This window comes from Haliotis rubra, unplaced genomic scaffold (genome assembly GCF_003918875.1).
Source record: "Haliotis rubra isolate DU_JTF1 unplaced genomic scaffold, ASM391887v1 Scf61, whole genome shotgun sequence".
Lineage (NCBI taxonomy): Eukaryota > Metazoa > Mollusca > Gastropoda > Lepetellida > Haliotidae > Haliotis > Haliotis rubra.
In genome coordinates this window covers 2,035,020-2,053,490 of record NW_025767313.1, presented here as the reverse complement: position 1 = coordinate 2,053,490, position 18,471 = coordinate 2,035,020, and the positions used below count along the sequence as shown (strand labels likewise).

The window sequence follows — 18,471 nt, the reverse complement described above, 5'->3', positions numbered from 1 at the left end:
AACTGTGATGTAGAACTGCAAATACCCTTGTCATTAGACACGCAAACACTTAAATCAGCCTGTCATAACTGTATTTTGTCAAATCAATACTTCGCTTAAGCCTCTACCAGCTCTTACGCCTCCACGTTTTATTGCTTCTTTGTAATGTCACAGGCATTGCCATCAGTTGGACAAATGGGAAGATGATGGTTGAGTTGGCAGCATGATGGGACTTCAGATTTGAGGAATCAGGCAATTGAATAACATCTCATTGCTAAATGCTTGCACAGAATCTACAGTTGTAGGTCAAGGGTACCAATCTGAAATTCATGTTTTGCTGTCCGACCTAATGAACTATTCCCACTTGTTGTACTGATCACCTAAATATGTCACGATTATGACATCAAGTATTCCGACTTGTCATATTTTGTTCTTAATGTCATCTTGCATTACCAGCCCAAGGAAAGTGTCTTGATTCCGACAGTTTGAGTGTGAGGAATGACATATTAATGAGTATCAGTTAACGACATACAACATTTAGGTTCTCTCGGCGGTATTTAGGGTATTTCTACTTGGTGTATTGGTAACGTCATTGGTAACGTCATTGGTAACGTCAGTCCTGTGTCCAACATATGTATCCCGTTTGTGTCTTGTTGTTTGTAAACATTCCGAGACAATTTGCCTTAAACGTCACTAAATCTGCCTTTAAAATCTAATCTTTTAAATCAATCAAACAAATATGGATCAAATACATCTTAGACGTTCACACACCGTCATTCAGTTCTGACTTCAATACGAAACGTTACCAGGTATTAAGATGCGACTGTGTTTATATAAACAGCTAGTCGTGATTTATGAAACATTTATTCATTTTGTTCTTTGAAGCAGGTTTTGTGTGTAGTGATAAAACACAGCTTTCAACAACGTCTACAACCTTGCCATCCAAAGCTGTTTTACCAAACTGAACTCCAGACATTCAACTGAGGCTTTCATTGAAAAGATTTCGTAATGTTTCAAGTTTTTGCAATGAGAGTCTGTCCACACAGGGATAAAGAAACCCCAATTCACATCATTCAGCACAAACCGATCAAATTTGAGCTTCAACGATGACCTGACCAAAACGCCCAATCAAAGAGTTTAGAATTGTTTTTGCTCGAGCATTTATATATAACAGACACCTCTTCGAGGCATCAATGTATTAATCAAAGTTCTTCACGTTTCTTCATATTGCACCAGTCGGCGACAAAATGGCACTTCTAACATTTATTGAACAAATAGTCTCCCCTGCATCGGTAAGCTTTAATCAATTCGACTGAAGTTGGGTCATACTTGAAACAGTTTCAGGGTTCCTTTATACGAGAACAGACTAATGTGTAGGCCTTTCGATGCTGAACAAAGCGGAAGTGAGTAGACTTCGGATTCCTGCCCTGGGGAATGCTTAGTTCCAGCAGGTTACCATATTGTATACATGAATAAGCAGTTCCAGGTTCATAGTAACATATCACTGACTTCGAATCCGAAAAATGGAACATCTTTCCACATCCTTGAATACAACGCCATCTACTGATCAGACTTATTAATCATTTCACGCTCTCTGAACAACTCGTTCAATCTTTCCGCTCCATCTATCAAGAAACCTAATTTCTCGTCTCTTATTTTTTCTCTGTCATTCTCTTTTCAGTAGCTGACTTTTCTCTTCTTGTCATCGGAATTTATACTTTTCACGCTACAGTTAGGTGAGTAACGGTACTTGAAAGAAAATGGGTATCACTGTGAGGACTCTTCATCACGAATCTCACAAATCACGTCACAGTATTCGCCTCATTAGTGTAGAACAGGACTCAACTCGGACATAATTCACTCTCTCGATCTACAAGGTTTTGATCAAAGTCAAACCCTCACTGGACTAGATGTGTTGACTGGGTGAGTGATAGGAGCCACTAGATTCCTTCATTTATCACCCCAACAGTACATTATATGCTTCACCGGAAGATGGTGTGATGCCTATTAAAGATAGACTGAAGTCAGACACGTTTCCTCATGACCTGTCTCATTCACTCATACGTGGACACAGGGCATGGGCGTCACAGTCGTCCAGGTTCCTGTTAAGTAAAGTGTGTGCACAAGGTACTGTCAAGAAACCTTTGAATGTCTTGGCCTTGTTTCCAGGCTCCTAACTGCCATGACAGTGCTGGTGTATTTCACCAAGGTGGTACGCCTCCGGGCCCTTATTCTCGAAACGTTCGTAGACCTAAGAATTCTTAATTTTGACTGTAGCCAATGTGTTAAGAATGGGTTTAAGAAGTTCGTAGGGCTACGAACGTTTCGAGAATTGCTAGCCCGGGCCCCGTTCCTCAAAGTGATCGTAGCGCTACGACAGTCGTAAGTCTATGTTAAAGTATGGGAGTTACGATCACCCTAGCGCTACGATCGCTTTGAGGAACGGGGCCCAGGACCTGCTTCACTTCGGGATTTCCCCCATCATTAACTGACACGTCGTGATATGATGTTCAAAGCACTTTACTCATTCCATATGGAAACATGCTTGCTTACTCTTTTCGCGAACACCTGGTGTCATCACTGACTTTCAGTGATCCAGTCATATAAGATTCACAGCTATATTTCCCATTACACCAAATGGAATTTGTTTCTGAGGTTAGTCCAGAATGGGTTTTCTTCAGCACCGACGTTCTATTTAATCATATAAAACTGATTTTCCATATTAATAAGAATTTAGGTCATTAACTTTGGACACCCTCCTAAAAAGCAAACTTATTCCATCTTGGTGCTACATCTTGGTTTCTACTAGCTGAATACCCATGGCTCAAGATGCCAAGACGCATGGGCTGTGTAACATGTACTCTGTCACAATATGCTTTCTTCAATGCCTTGACAATCACCAGCCTCAATTCTTTGACAAGGAGAAACTGATTCTGTTTCCTGATGTTATCAATAATTCATCAGCTGAGAAAGTAAATCGGAAATAATGTTGTTTTCAATCGTAGACAAGCGATCAGTGATAGTCATGTACACGACAGCGAACATTCGACAGCCAGGAAAGTTGGTTTTGGTTTAAACATACTGCCAGTGATGACATGGATTGAGCACACGTTATCACAAGTATCCAAACGTATTTACAACAATAAAGTGCAAGTACATGACTGTGGTAGAGTCAGACTCAGATGTAGTCAGTGTGAGCAATGCTCAACGTCAGGAAGGTAGCGTGACTTACATTATTGGGGCGGTGGGGTAGCCTAGCAGTTAAAGCGTTCGCTCGCCACGTCGAAGACCCGGGTTCGATTCCCCACATGGGAACAATGTGTGAAGCCCATTTCTGGTGTGACCCGCCGTGATGTTGCTGGAATATTGCTACAAGTGGCGTAAACCTGAACTCACTCACTCACTCACAACATCATGGTCCTAGTTGCAAGGTGAGTCGTGGTTACTGGGTATGTACATGCTGGGCTCGCATCAATGGAGTCTGGAGCGACCAATCGAGAAATGATTTTTTTCTCAAGTTTTTTTCTTTTCCATTTATCAGTTACATCTTTACGACATGAATGACATACACGTCACATGTTTTCCGAATGTACCAAAGGCTTCATTACAATAGAACCTTAACATCAACTAATACAACACTGTAAATGTATATATCATAACAAAGCTTAATGCTAATACCACAGTTCGCCCAAAAGACGAATGTTTAATCATAATATTTCACTACTAAATGTATTGATATCCTGGAAGGATATACATCAGAGCCATAGGGTAAAGGGTCAACCTAAGCAATATAACTCAAGACACGATGACACAGTGAAAGCAAGACATGATGACAAAGTGAAAGCAACACATGATGACAAAGTGAAAGCAAAGATATGATGACAAAGTGAAAGCAAGACATGATGACAAAGTGAAAGCAAGACATGATGACAAAGTGAAAGCAAGACATGATGACAAAGTGGAAGCAAGACATGATGACAAAGTGAAAGCAAGATATGATGACAAAATGAAAGCAAGACACGATGACAAAGTGAAAGCAAGACATGATGACATAGTGAAAGCAAGACATGATGGCAAAGTGAAAGCAAGACATGAGGACAAAGTGAAAGCAAGACATGATGACAAAGTGAAAGCAAGACATGGTGACAAAGTGAAAGCAAGACATGATGACAAAGTGAAAGCACGAGATGATGACAAGTGAAAGCAGCACATGATGACATAGTGAAAGCAATACATGATGACATAGTGAAAAGTGAAAGCAAGATGATGCCAAAGTAAAGACAAGACATTTTGACAAAGTGAAAGAAAGACATGATGACAAAGTGAAAGCAAAACATGATGACATCATGAAGGCAAGACATGATGACAAAATGAAACCAAGACACGATGACAAAGTGAAAGCAAGACATGATGACAAAGTGAAAGCAAGACATGATGACAAAGTGAAAGCAAGACATGTTGAAAAAGTGAAAGCAAGATATGATGACAAAGTGAAAGCAAGACATGATGACAAAGTGAAAGCAAGACATGATGACAAAGTGAAAGCAAGACATGATGACAAAGTGAAAGCAAAACATGATGACATCGTGAAGGCAAGACATGATGACAAAATGAAACCAAGACACGATGACAAAGTGAGAGCAAGACATGATGACAAAGTGAAAGCAAGACATGATGACAAAGTGAAAGCAAGACATGATGAAAAAGTGAAAGCAAGATATGATGACAAAGTGAAAGCAAGACATGATGACAAAGTGAAAGCAAGACATGATGACAAAGTGAAAGCAAGACATGATGACAAAGTGAAAGCAAGACATGATGACAAAGTGAAAGCAAGACATGATGACAAAGTGAAAGCAAGACATGATGACAAAGTGAAAGCAAGACATGATGACAAAGTGGAAAAGAAAGACAAAGCAAGATGATGACAAAGTGAAAGCAAGAGATGACAAAGTGAAAGCAAAGACATGATGACAAAGTGAAAGCAAGACATGATGACAAAGTGAAAGCAAGAGACGATGATGACAAAGTGAAAGCAAGACATGATGACATAGTGAAAGCAAGACATGATGACATAGTGAAAGCAGCACATGATGACATAGTGAAAGCAATACATGATGACATAGTGAAAACAAGATGATGGCAAAGTGAAAGCAAGATGATGCCAAAGTAAAGACAAGACATTTTGACAAAGTGAAAGAAAGACATGATGACAAAGTGAAAGCAAGAGATGATGACAACTGAAAGCAACACATGATGTCATAGTGAAAGCAAGATGATGGCAAAGTGAAGCAAGATGATGACAAAGTAAAGACAAGACATGATGACAAAGTGAAGGTAAGACATGATGACAAAGTGAAAGCAACACATGATGACAAAGTGAAAGCAAGACATGATGACAAAGTGAAAGCAAGACATGATGACACTGTGAAAACAAGACATGGTGAAAAAGTGAAAGCAACACATGATGTCATAGTGAAAGCAAGAGATGATGACAATTGAAAGCAACACATGATGACATAGTGAAATCAAGACATGATGACAAAGTGAAAGCAAGACATGAAGGCAAAGTGAAAGCAAGACATGATGACAAAGTGAAAGCAACACATGATGACAAAGTGAAAGCAAGACATGATGACAAAGTGAAAGCAACACATGATGTCATAGTGAAAGCAAGATGATGACAAAGTGAAAGCAAGACATGATGACAAAGTGAAAGCAAGACATGATGACAAAGTGAAAACAATGACAGTGAAATGACAAAGTGAAAAGACATGATGACAAAGTGAAAGCAAGACATGATGACAAAGTGAAAGCAAGACATGATGACAAAGTGATAGCAAGACATGATGACAAAGTGAAAGCAAGACATGATGACAAAGTAAAGCAAGATGATGACACAGTCAAAGCAAGACATGATGACAAAGTGAAAGCAAGACATGATGAAAAAGGGAAGTATTCAGGTTAGTGTTAGCGAAACAAACAAGACCATTGACCTCCGTCGTCTTGCTTCGAGCTCCAGGAGTGAGTGAGTTTAGTTTTACGCCGCGCCGCGAGATCCAGGAAACTTTTGATAGGTCTGATAATATTTTCATACCTTAACAAACAATTTTAAAGCATACTGACAGGAGTTTTACTTCTAAATATACTCTCCCAAAAAAGAAACGCATATAGGAATTTCAACTGTATTTTTATGTTTATTTTGAAACATCTTGTAGGCTTTATGAGTCAATGAAATATAGCGAAATTGCACACTGGGAATGCAGACTTGTCCGTCTTTGGCACCAACTCGAGGAAAGTCAGTTTGAGTGTCACATCGAGACGTGTGGTGGCGCTGAAGTCAGTACCTCGTGTGATCACCGTTGGCATCCAGAACTGCACGGCATCGCCTCGGCATCGAACGAATAAGTCTCAGAATCTCGTGTTGCCCAATCGCAGCCCACTCTGCCGGTAGTGCCTGTGCGATTGCTGAAGTGTCTAGGGCTGAGGGTTACGGCGTCGCACCCGTCTGTCCAGGGCATCCCACAGATGTTCGATCGGGTTTATGTCCGGTGATCTTAAGGGCCAGGGGAGCACATTGATGTTGTGGTTCTGGAGGAAGTCTCTAGTGTGACGTGCTGTGTGGGGCCTGGCATTGTCCTGTTGAAACAACTCCCTCTGGCGATCAATGATTGGAAGGAGGTGTGGGCGTAGGATTTCGTCACAGTACCGTTGAGCTGTCAGGTTGCCCTGAATTATCACCAAATCACTTAACCTACGGCAGGTGATCGCTCCCCACATCATAACACTTCCCCGACCGAATCTGTCCACCTGGGGAACGCAAACGTCGGCGAAACGTTCTCGTCGACGTCTGTACACCCGCATTCTTCCATTGCGTCGTTCCAATAGAAATCGTGATTCATCACTGAACCAGATTCTACGCCAATTCGGTAGGTTCCAGGCCTGAACGTTGGTGCACCATTGAACTCGATGTCGACGATGTTGTTGTCGAAGCACAGGGCCAAAATAAGGTCTTCTGGCACGTAAACCAGCCTCACTCAACCTGTTCCTGACGGTCTGTGCAGAAAGCCTCCTCAATTCGGGTATTTTCGAGCGGTACTGGTCACCGTAGCTAGTCGATGACGCAGGTGAAGTACCCGGATGTAGCGATCCTGCGCCACAGTGGTCGCTCGAGGTCGCCCACTACGAGGGGCATCTGCTACCGCTTTTGCCGGTGATATCTCTCCAAGAGCCGTGAAATGGTGCTTTGGTGAACAATCATGCGTCGGGCAACTGCACGTTGAGACTGGCCAGCTTCAAGCAAACCAATGGCGATATGACGGTTGGCTTCACTTAGACGTGGCATTTTGCGTTCGTCAACGATATTCCAAATACAGTGAATAATCGACAGACAGCTATCAACCTTTTATACCCATCATCTGATCCCCAACTTTCACGTGCATTGCATGTGAATTGTGTATTCTGTGACACTACACGCCGAAATTTAAAATCATGCTGTTAAATACGGGTATTTTATGGATGGTGCGTTTTGTTGTGATGTTTCAAAACATAAACACCATAGGACTCATAAACAGAGCAAAACCTTTTGTAAAATGAATCACGTTTTAATTCATTGCTACATGAAATTGCTATTTTCATGATGCGTTTCTTTTTTTGGAGAGTATATATTCGGTAGACAGGTAACATGTGTTACAATTTTACGTAGCACACATACTGATGTTACCTTAACCCTAAACGTATGTTTCGTCAGCTTGTACAAACTTATCTTAAAACACTTCTGTGATATTCCAGATAATTTATTGCCTCATTCTACTTTATTAACGTGTGTTATTGCAAAATAAATTTGACAAAATGTCCCCTGAGCAGAAAGGGAACATCGTACATTCAAAACAAAAACATTGCATATTCATTACATTAAGAGACACACGCTGTGTTTATGTTGACGACGACGACACAGAGATAGCGTCTCATCGTTTCACGTTTCCTATTATGGAAATGACATGGAAGGAATCAATACCAGCAATATGTCAAGAAATCTATATCGTCTCCACCACGAAATGATCCATGTCGTATCATCGTTGAGCAACCTTTACCCCGACTAATTATCTTCGACCTTGCTCCTTGTAACATCGTGTCATTACATCCAGCACCCCCATTGTTTCAGGAACACTCAACTCTGATTCCTCGCAGAACCTCAACATCTAAAACGTCTTGAAAGTGCGTGCCAAGTCCGTGACTGTGTGCTGGGTACACTATCTGTGTCGTTCATCCAGCCACCATGGACATGAAATTATTGATCAACGTAGCCTTTCTGACAACTTGCACCGGAGAATATATATGCATATGCAAACCCGTGGACAAGACTCCCATTTCCATGGAAGACACAATACACTGACTGTATGATGAGGAATGGCATCGTTTTGCTCGTGTCATTTATTGATAGAAGCCATTACACTTCAAAGACACAAACACTGAGTATTAGGGTGAAGGAATTGGTGCTTAGAGATACTTGGATGTAGGTACCGCATACAGAACAGCAGTTATCTGCGAAAAGCTTTTTGTACAAGTATTGATTGAAACGCTTTTTTCCTGATTGGTCCCATCACATGTGTCTTGTAGTGTAAATATTTATTGGAATGTCTGGAATATTCGATTTACATAAATTTGGAATAGTCACGCAGCTCCTCTGTGAACAATCACTGTCTTCCTGTGCCCTCTTTCCATTAGATTTCCTTGGTGAGATTAACTTACTGTAACATTTGCCAACGTAACAGAGGAGATTCTAGTTAAAAGCAAATGTACTTCGCGACACCAACGGTGATATGCGTCAACGTTGTGACATCCCCAAGGTCGTTGACGTATCCCGTCTGTCACCGAAGCAGCCTAAGCCCCTTTCCCCCATCGCTCCCCTCCTGCACATACAAATACATACACGTTCCCCTTAAGTTAATGGGGACCCAAAAATCAATACCAGCACCCTCGCTCTGTGGAACCGGCAGCAAGGACATTCGTCTCTGAGCCTCGCTGTGCTGGAGTCGTCCCTACGTCCATGTTTTCAACTTCACCATGGGTATATAAGACGTTTAGAGAGCGCATCGCGGACGTCATGGACAAGGTAAGGCTGTTATAGTGCTGGAATTAGTTTAATTCAAGTCAAGATATGCGTGTCATGGATTGTCAGTGTTTTAGATCCTTCCATTCTGGTAGTTCTTGGCAAAGGTCGAAGGCACGTTTGTAGCAATTTGGTATTCTGCAGTGGTACGAGGCACTACAGAAGACGATCCCTTCTCGTAAATACGCTTTCTGAAACAATTTGTTTTATCTCTTACACATTTCACGTGTTTAAAGAAAACTTTGACCTGTATCACACATCACAGATTGATGGTACTGAGGCAAATACCTGAATTCAGATGATTTCACAAGGACGCTACAGGTTTACACACGCTCAATATTACATGCTGCCCTATTTTCGGTGTTTTTTGTTTTCATCATGATAAATGTTGAAACTGAAATAAATCACAAATTTCAATATTCCTGATCAGTGTTTCTTTAGGCAGTGCATTTTCTAATAAACTAGCACACGTCTTCTTCGGATGCGATTGGCGGTGGGATGTTGGCTTATGTCGCACACCAAGTTCCGGCCTGTGGAGATGCCACTTGTTGCCCGGCACTTCTGTAATGTTGTGTCTGTTAAAGAGGTCCCTCTTCCACAGTCTTACTGGGTTGGGATAATTTGGCAGTACCATTACTTACTCTTTCCTACGAGAAATCAATTACGTTAGCATTGTAGCCAATGCATTTAGCCACTGTTATTATAGTAATTCATAACTTGTAGCACATGCATGTAGCCACTGTTATTATAGTAATTCATAACTTTACCTTAACTTTGCGCTTATAACATTTGGGGATCGGAAATTGCATTGATGTGGTGATCTTAATATTTCCTTTATTTGCTCGTATTGGCAAAGATAAAGAAGGGCATTTGGCAAAGACGTTTTACTTAGGCCATCTCCTTCTACTGAGTACCAACTTGAGTGGGAAATATACCAGCCCTTTGGAACCGTCTCAGAGGTTATACTTAGATATAAGTATGAAAATTCAAAGTAACAAACAAGTACTATATGACAAGACTACAATATTCCAAGGGTCAACTTGCCCCCTGTGTCAAGCTATATTAACAGTTCCTGGTCCTTTGTGTCTACACGTCACAACATTTTAGGGTTATGTGACTCTTCATCAAAAGTAGATCAAAACGTGGCTACAACATTCAAGCCCTTAGTTTTATGATGGCCACAGAGGACTTTGCCCTATTTGACGCATCAGTGGCACGTGTCTGATGCAATCCTAAGTTTGATATGTTTCTGTGTTTTTGTAGATGAACAGTTAACTTATACGGCATATGTTGGTGATGGATGCTTACAGGTTAGACAAGATTAGCTCACCTTTCCCAAACACCTGGTGACATCACTATTTAATAGTGAATAATAACACATGTTAATCACGGGTTCTTTATACTTATGGAAATTGTTCTGTCCTTATTATGTTTGTGACAATAACATCAGGGATAATATGGTTGTTAATCCTGGCAATTCATAAATAAACTGCCATTTGGTAAACTGGTCATCGCTGTAATATGGTGAATTCGCTTCAACGTCGTTCAGTAGAACAAAGATGGTTTGTAGACTATAAGACCACTGTAATTCATAGAACATATTTTTTACGATATTTAATTGTACAGGTAGGATTTTGATCTGGTTGTACATATTGTTTCTGATCTTTTACTTTATACCTATGGAGTGTATAACTGTATTGAACTCAACATTATGGTTGGCTAGAGACAACTTTATGTTGATGGCAAAAACCATTGACATGCCATAGATATGTAATGAATACCAATAGCGCAACGTAACAGTGTTTCGATTATTTATGAAGTTGATACCATAGGTCACAATGGCCTTTTATACATATTTCATATACTGATATCAACAATTATATCATAAAATGGAAAAACACATGTAGACGTTACTGCCCTTGGATTCATAATACATTTAATGCAATGGACTAGCTGCCACAGTATAACAGGGGAATTGGTACAGATTGAATAATAGGTAAACCAACAGATTCGATTCTCTATTTCAAAGCTGCAATTCCACCAGTGATGTAACCTCGTCAATCAAAACACATTGCCCGGCTCATAGCTCAGTTCGACGATGAAAACTGGATTTCACTATTCCTCCTACAAAGCTTTCATATCGATTTTAATACTTTCCTGGGATTATTTGTGGCACAGTGCAGTTGGATCTCTACAGTGCTTCTACGTGCCGGGCCATGCACCCCAGGAGGGTTCGTGATGTCGGTTGGTTATGAAGCTGCTGCTGTCACAGCTGCACCAGTTAACAAATAAACCCGGAGGTAATGAAGCCATTGACATCCACGTTCACGTAAGAAACATCTTCCCCACGACGTGGCCTCCCACATGCGGTTCTTCGTGCTTGAAGCTGTTTAATTAAAGGGCCATTTTTTAAATAAATGCCTCGCTGACAGACAGGGTGGTTACATCTCTCCGTGTAGCGTGTTACTTGTTTCCTGTCATACAGAAGGATCTTACGTTGAAAAATCTGAAATATGGAACCTCTACATGTCTGTGATCATGCAGGATATAAGAAATAATTGTCAATTAAGCCATTTTGGTTGTGTTGAATTGTAAGAAACATCCTGCTTTGATGTAACTGTAGAATAAATTAACATTTGATAAGGCAGAATTGCTTTTACTCTTCTGGATCTCTTACTTGGATACGTTCTTCTACATGAATGTCATTTTAAAGATGCCTACATACGGTTATGTTTTAAATGGTTGGCAACGGTATATTGTTGAAAGGGGAACCGTAAAACTTAGAAATGTTAAATACTTGTCTTTGTGTTTCAAATAATTGGTATACACATAACAATGTTGACTATTTATGACCATGAAATCGATAAATAACCACTTGTCATTTAATACAAGTCACGAATATCCCAAATTAGTCAGAATCGAATGCTCCATTCTTGAGTCCAGGAAACTTTTGGAAGCACACAATAAGTCTTGCTTTAACACTGGTATCCCGTCCTCCGTGAGACGCAGATAGATCGCAAATGCCGTTAGCCTCGTATCACCCTCGACATAGGTATATATACCTATTTATTACCTACGAGGGCGAAAATATCGGGGTTAATATTTTTCATATGATGCCCTAGGGCAAAATATCACTTTGTCATGGTGACGTGACGTCATGAAAAATGCTATGACGTCACGTGTCTTCTGCGACATTGCGTCTACATGCGGCGACGGCTGGTAGCCAGCCTATGTTTGAAAGTAGATTTGGGTTTATTTTCAGTTTGACGACTTTGGTAATAAATAGAATATTATATTCGTGTCCAGATCATACTATGTTTACGACACTCGTGCCTAAATATCGGTATATCGCTCGCTCATGCTCGGGAAATACCAACATTTAGGCACTCGTGTCGTAAACATAGTATGACATGGGCACTCATATAATATCCTCTATATAGGTGCAGGGACCTTTCTATAAACGTCTCAGCCGTGTAGTCGAATCCAGAGTTGGTAGCTGTATGCAAGCCTGAAAACAAGTTTCTCACTGTCCCGCTCTTGATGAAGATGTCAAGCGCGCATTTGGACTGTAAACATACCTAAGGGAAATAACTCCAAATTACTAGCTGTCGAAGTCACCATCCAAACTCGGTATTTTACGAGCGCCTCAGTCAGTTTACTGCTACTTACAGTGAACACTACCGCATACAGACAATGCTACTCTTGCCACGTAACAATATCATGCTATATATATTGAGGTGTGAGATGATTGTTGAATCAAAACCAAGGTTTCAGGATGAAGGTGTGTAGCCTCAAGGGTGAAGCGTTCGCTCATCAAGGTGTGAAGCGGTTATGAAGTCCTGCCATTATGTTGCTAAAATACTGCTTAAATCATAATTTAAAAAACATCTATACAGGAAAGTGGCAAATAATGATGTCACGCTTCTAGTGCTAAACCATTGGACAGTGTAAAGCCTCTGTTTTGACCATGACGGTACGAGTGAATGATTCTATTTCACTGCGGTATGAAAACATCAATGTTTGGGCCGGGCAAACCGTTGGCTGACAGCGTGAGCACTGATGACGATTACCTTTATTAGAGTTTGACCACGAATCCCTGTTTCCAGAGGCTCTAATGACAAGCACACATTCGAACAAGGGCAAGAATACAAGACCGCAACACTTACACAGTTTCTCTCTTTGAAAATGGCAGCGGGGTGGCCTACTGGTTACAGCGTTCGCTCGTCATGCCATGGCCCGGTTTGATTCACCACATGGGTACAATGTGTAAAGGCCATTTCCTCCGTGATAATGCTGGAATATTGCTAAAAGCGGTTTAAAACAATACTCACTCACTTACATGTGCACCAACTACTGAGACAATGAGTGACATGGTTCCAGTTATCTTTCATTCTAGTCTTATAGCTTTGATGAAATACCATGAACAGGGTCAGAAGGTTCTATGTTGAATATACCCAACCGGGGTTTACTGTCCGCGAGGTAATACCCTTGTATATATAGTTGTCCCTCGGGGATAGAGCGACATGTATGGATCGTCGCCTTATCTGACCTCAACAAGGTCATGTATTGTGAATGAGGTAAAATGTAATATCGAAGAATGCATTCTTTAGGTATATATTATATTTCTTGCAAAAGAGCATGCCTTTACTGACTAGGTACTGGTGTAGGATCTATGAATAAATGAATACATGGGTGAAATACTTTTCTTTGTTCTCCAGACAGCAGAGTAGTTTACAATGATACCGCTACATGTGTTATACATTTGACGAGGTTGTACAATTCACCGTCTATGTTACTGAGGGGAGGAATGATGGCAGTGCCAGGTCACAGGCAACAGGCAATAAAATAAAAAGAACTGATTTTATGCCTAAAGATTCAGAGTGACAAAAACCAACAAGGTTGTGTGACAAAAGGGATGATTTCAACTTTCCAATAGTCAACTTCCCTTTCATGTCGAGCAATATTCCAACAGTTCCAGCCTTTGGTGTTCTCATTTTACAACTTTTGTGGTATAATTGACTATGCTCTTTTTACCAAGATTTCAAAGAGCATCACATGGCTCTTGCTCAGAAATTGGCTGACCAAGGTTACAGCATTCAAGGCATCAGTGAAGCTTGTGAAAAACCCGTTTATGGTAGGCACGTGGATGACATCAGAGACAAACAATGACGGGTGCCATCGGTGGGGCAGGATACGCCCACCTTTTCGCGATTTGACGGTGATTCCTATACATATGTTCTGTCATCGTATCTCATGGCGTCAATCACTGGGTTGTCTGGCCCTTGATTGTTTGCAGACCGCGTCGTATAGCTGGAATACTGCTGAATGCGGCATCAAACAAACATATACACATGATATAGTCGGCTGTTGATTGCGTAAACAAACAAACACATACGCATGATCTTATCAGCTGTTGAATGCGGAACAAACAAACACATACGCATGATATAATCAGCTGTTGCATCAGCAAACACATGCTCATGATATAGTCAGCTGTTGCATCAAACAAACACATACTCATGATATAGTCAGCTGTTGAATGCGGAAACAAACAAACACATACGCATGATATAATCAGCTGTTGAATGCGGAAACAAACAAACACATACGCATGATATAATCAGCTGTTGCATCAAACAAACACATACTCATGATATAATCAGCTGTTGCATCAAACAAACACATACTCATAATATAGTCATCTGTTGCATCAAACAAACACATACTCATGATATAGTCAGCTGTTGATTGCGGAAACAAACAAACAAACACATACGCATGATATAGTCAGCTGTTGATCGCGGAAACAAACAAACAAACACATACTCATGATATAATCAGCTGTTGAATGCGGAAACAAACAAACACATACTCATGATATAGTCAGCTGTTGCATCAAACAAACATACTCATGATATAGTCAGCTGTTGATTGCGGCATCAAACAAACACATACTCATGATATAGTCAAATCAAACAAACACATACTCATGATATAGCTGTTGCATCAAACAAACTACTCATGAATGCATCAAACAAACACATACTCATGATCAGCTGTTGAATAATCAGCTGTTGAATGCGGAAACAAACAAACACATACTCATGATATAGTCAGCTGTTGCATCAAACAAACACATACTCATGATATAGTCAGCTGTTGCATCAAACAAACACATACTCTTGATATAGTCAGCTGTTGCATCAAACAAACACATACTCATGATATAGTCAGCTGTTGCATCAAACAAACACATACTCTTGATATAGTCAGCTGTTGAATGAGGCAACAAAGAAATACACAACTTTTATCAGGGATGTCTTACGGACGTCGAAAGGGTTTCGTCGTTTCTATTTATCGCTGCCAGTCACTGCCACATTCAACATCATAACTAAACACTATCATAAACAGCTTAGTTTATAATTATGATTAATATTTTATAATTACATCTATGATATTTATGACTTGTCTTTAATTTATTTAACAATTTAATTTTGGATGCCTGTTCATGTTTGTGACTATGGCAACAACACACCATCTTCCGCCAAATGATATATAAGGTGTCTGTCCACATTATCACAGGAAATATTGCCTTAGTTAATACACTGATCGTCGTAGAACTGGGAACCTTCAGCAGACATCTTCAGTTTAAAAACTCTTAAGTCTACATTCGAACAATATTTTTTATTTGCTATACTGCGGTAGCGGATGCAGTTAGTCGATGTATACCGGACGCCTGTACTTATTTAGTAACACTGCAAGCGACGTCTTTTATCACCAGACACAAATAAGAAATCTTTCCACCAAATGTAACGTCAATAGACGTTAGTCGATGTTTAACGGATGCCAGTATTTATATAGTACCGCTTAACACCATGTCCTTTACCTAACTGATTTCACCAGATACATGGACGAAAATCTTTCCACCAAATGTAAAGTCAACAGACATCAGTCGATACTTGGAGGATGATGGTATTTATTCAGTAATGCCTCACACTATTTTTTTATCCAAACGATTTCACCAAATACAAATCAGGGAGTCTTTCTGCCAAATGTAAAGTCAATACACGTTGATTATTTAACGATTCCCAAGTACAATTTCAGTTCTCATTAGACGACTGCGCAACAGTGTTCTTTTTGTCCCTACCCACTCCGCTTTTAACTTGTCAAGGTGAATCATGCATGAACTCATTGTGTCTCAACACTTTTAGAACTTTTGTTTTTTTGGGTATCATATATACTAGGCACATAAAGAAACTGTGCATACAAAAATTTAAAATCTAAATTTATCAAACCTGTGTAGACACATAAGGATTCAAACTCAGAGATTAGTGAAATGTATCCAACATGCATGCACGAGCCACGTTCTGTGACGTCAGTAGGTTCATCCTTGAGACGTGCAATACGTTGTTGCACGTGCATTCCGGGAAAGAGAAGCAGAGCAAATGCATGACACACAATACTGTCACTTTGGGAAGCTAAACCCCTGCCCTTGCGATGGTTAAAAAATTTAAACGGCTATTGAAACACATAGCATGCCAAGGCTCACGTCTGCACAACGTCATGAGGCCATTAGGATGGTCCGTGGGGGAATGTCTCAACGACAAGTGGCTGCCACCGGAACACCATTTCTGCACTGGTGAGACGCTACCAGAACACAAATGACGTCATCGATCAGCCACGTTCTGGACGTCCACTTGTAACAACGCCAAGACAGGACATATGGATAAGGGTGAGCCATCTTCGCCACAGGTTTCAGACTGCAGTGATGACTGCCCGAACCATCCCAGGACTTCGCCGTATCCACCCCAACACAGTTCGACAACGTTTACGTCATCACGGGATCAGACCACGACGTCCCGCCATACGGCCTATCCTGACACAACGTCATCGACAAGCTCGCCGAATGTGGTGCCGAAATCATGTCCGCAGACCCTTGTTTTGGTGGAGAAATGTTGTTTTTACAGATGGGTCCAGGTTTAATATTTCCCATAGTGATGGACGTCAACGTGCCTATAGACGCGTGGGAGAACGTTATGCACAGGCCTGTGTCTTGGAGAGGAATCGCTTTGGTGGTGGTTCCGTGATGATTTGGGGTGGAATAACAGCACGCCAAAGAACTCCTTTGGTGATTGTTCAGGGCAACTTAACTGGTGTGGGCTACAGGGATCAGATTCTTCGACCTGTGGCAATTCCTTTTCTGCAACGTCATGGCCCTGGGTTAACATTCCAACAGGACAATGCCCGCCCTCATACGGCAAGGGTTGCTATGGATTTCTTGCAACACCACAACGTTGACTTACTGACTTGGCCTGCAAATTCACCGGATCTCTCCCCGATAGAGCATGTTTGGGACGAGATGGATCAACGTCTACGCCGTCTTCCTCATCCGCCAGATAACATCCTTGACCTTACAACAGAACTTGTGAGAAACTGGCGTGACATCCCACAAGCCTTCCTTGCACGTTTGATAGGCTCTATGCGTCGTCGATGCACTGCTGTTCTCAATGCCGATGGTGGACATACCCTTTATTGAGCTTGAGACATGGTCGTTTGACCCCTGTCCCGCTTGTGGACTCGTGACGTCATTGTGATTGACTTTTCAATTGAAATTCTCCCAACTTGTTATGGTCTCATGATCCCTCCATTAACGTTTATATGTACCTTTGACATTGTTATCGTACTTATCAACTGGGATAATATTTTGACAATGCACAGTTTCTTTATGTGGCTAGTATAGTTTGTACTGAACCCAGTGTGATAACGTCGAATGGTTAACGTCCATGTTGAAACGCCATGGGTGTTCTTTTGGGCAACGGTAAGCGAAATGGCCGTCATTTTTCACACTGGGGTAAAAACATGAAAATGAATCGATTGTTTTTAGGCTGGCATTTGGATTGTCTAATGGAATCCTAACACGGTGAGAAAGATATCGGGGAAAACTCGGATTACGTGAATTTTTAAATTCACAGTAGGCTCCCTTGTCGAATCTATAATGGAGAGGTGTGTCAGCAAACTTAGGTTTTGGCTCGTAGCCAGACCTACGACTGAACATGTGATATCGAATGTCGACGTGTGACATCCTTCTCCGGTTTTAGTGTTTGTATGGTATCGTCTTCATGTTCAACGAAACTCTTTCCTGGATATGGTTTTTTAAAACGGGAGACGCTGGATGACGTCACCCGTTGTGTGTATTGCTTCAGGCACAATGTGTGATTATTAATAGGCGTAATGTTTTGTTCCTTTGACAAGTTCATATAATTGTCTTCACACTGAGCACATTTGAACTTTTTGTTAACGTTTTTTGCACGTTTCTGTTTGGAGAAATGTTTCAAAAGATTTATCAGATGGAAATGATAAACATCGATCAGAGAAATTGT

General features: G+C 40.9%; 1 protein-coding gene across 1 annotated transcript in view; it reads left to right on the top strand.

Annotated features, from left to right (window-relative positions):
- The first annotated feature begins 8,944 nt into the window (after positions 1-8,944).
- The window catches only part of LOC124255823, a 57,283-nt gene continuing 47,756 nt past the window's right edge, over positions 8,945-18,471 (top strand). The window contains exon 1 of the mRNA XM_046689759.1: positions 8,945-9,094. The gene's annotated coding sequence lies outside the window, so the exon portion shown is untranslated. The remainder of the gene's footprint in view (positions 9,095-18,471) is intronic.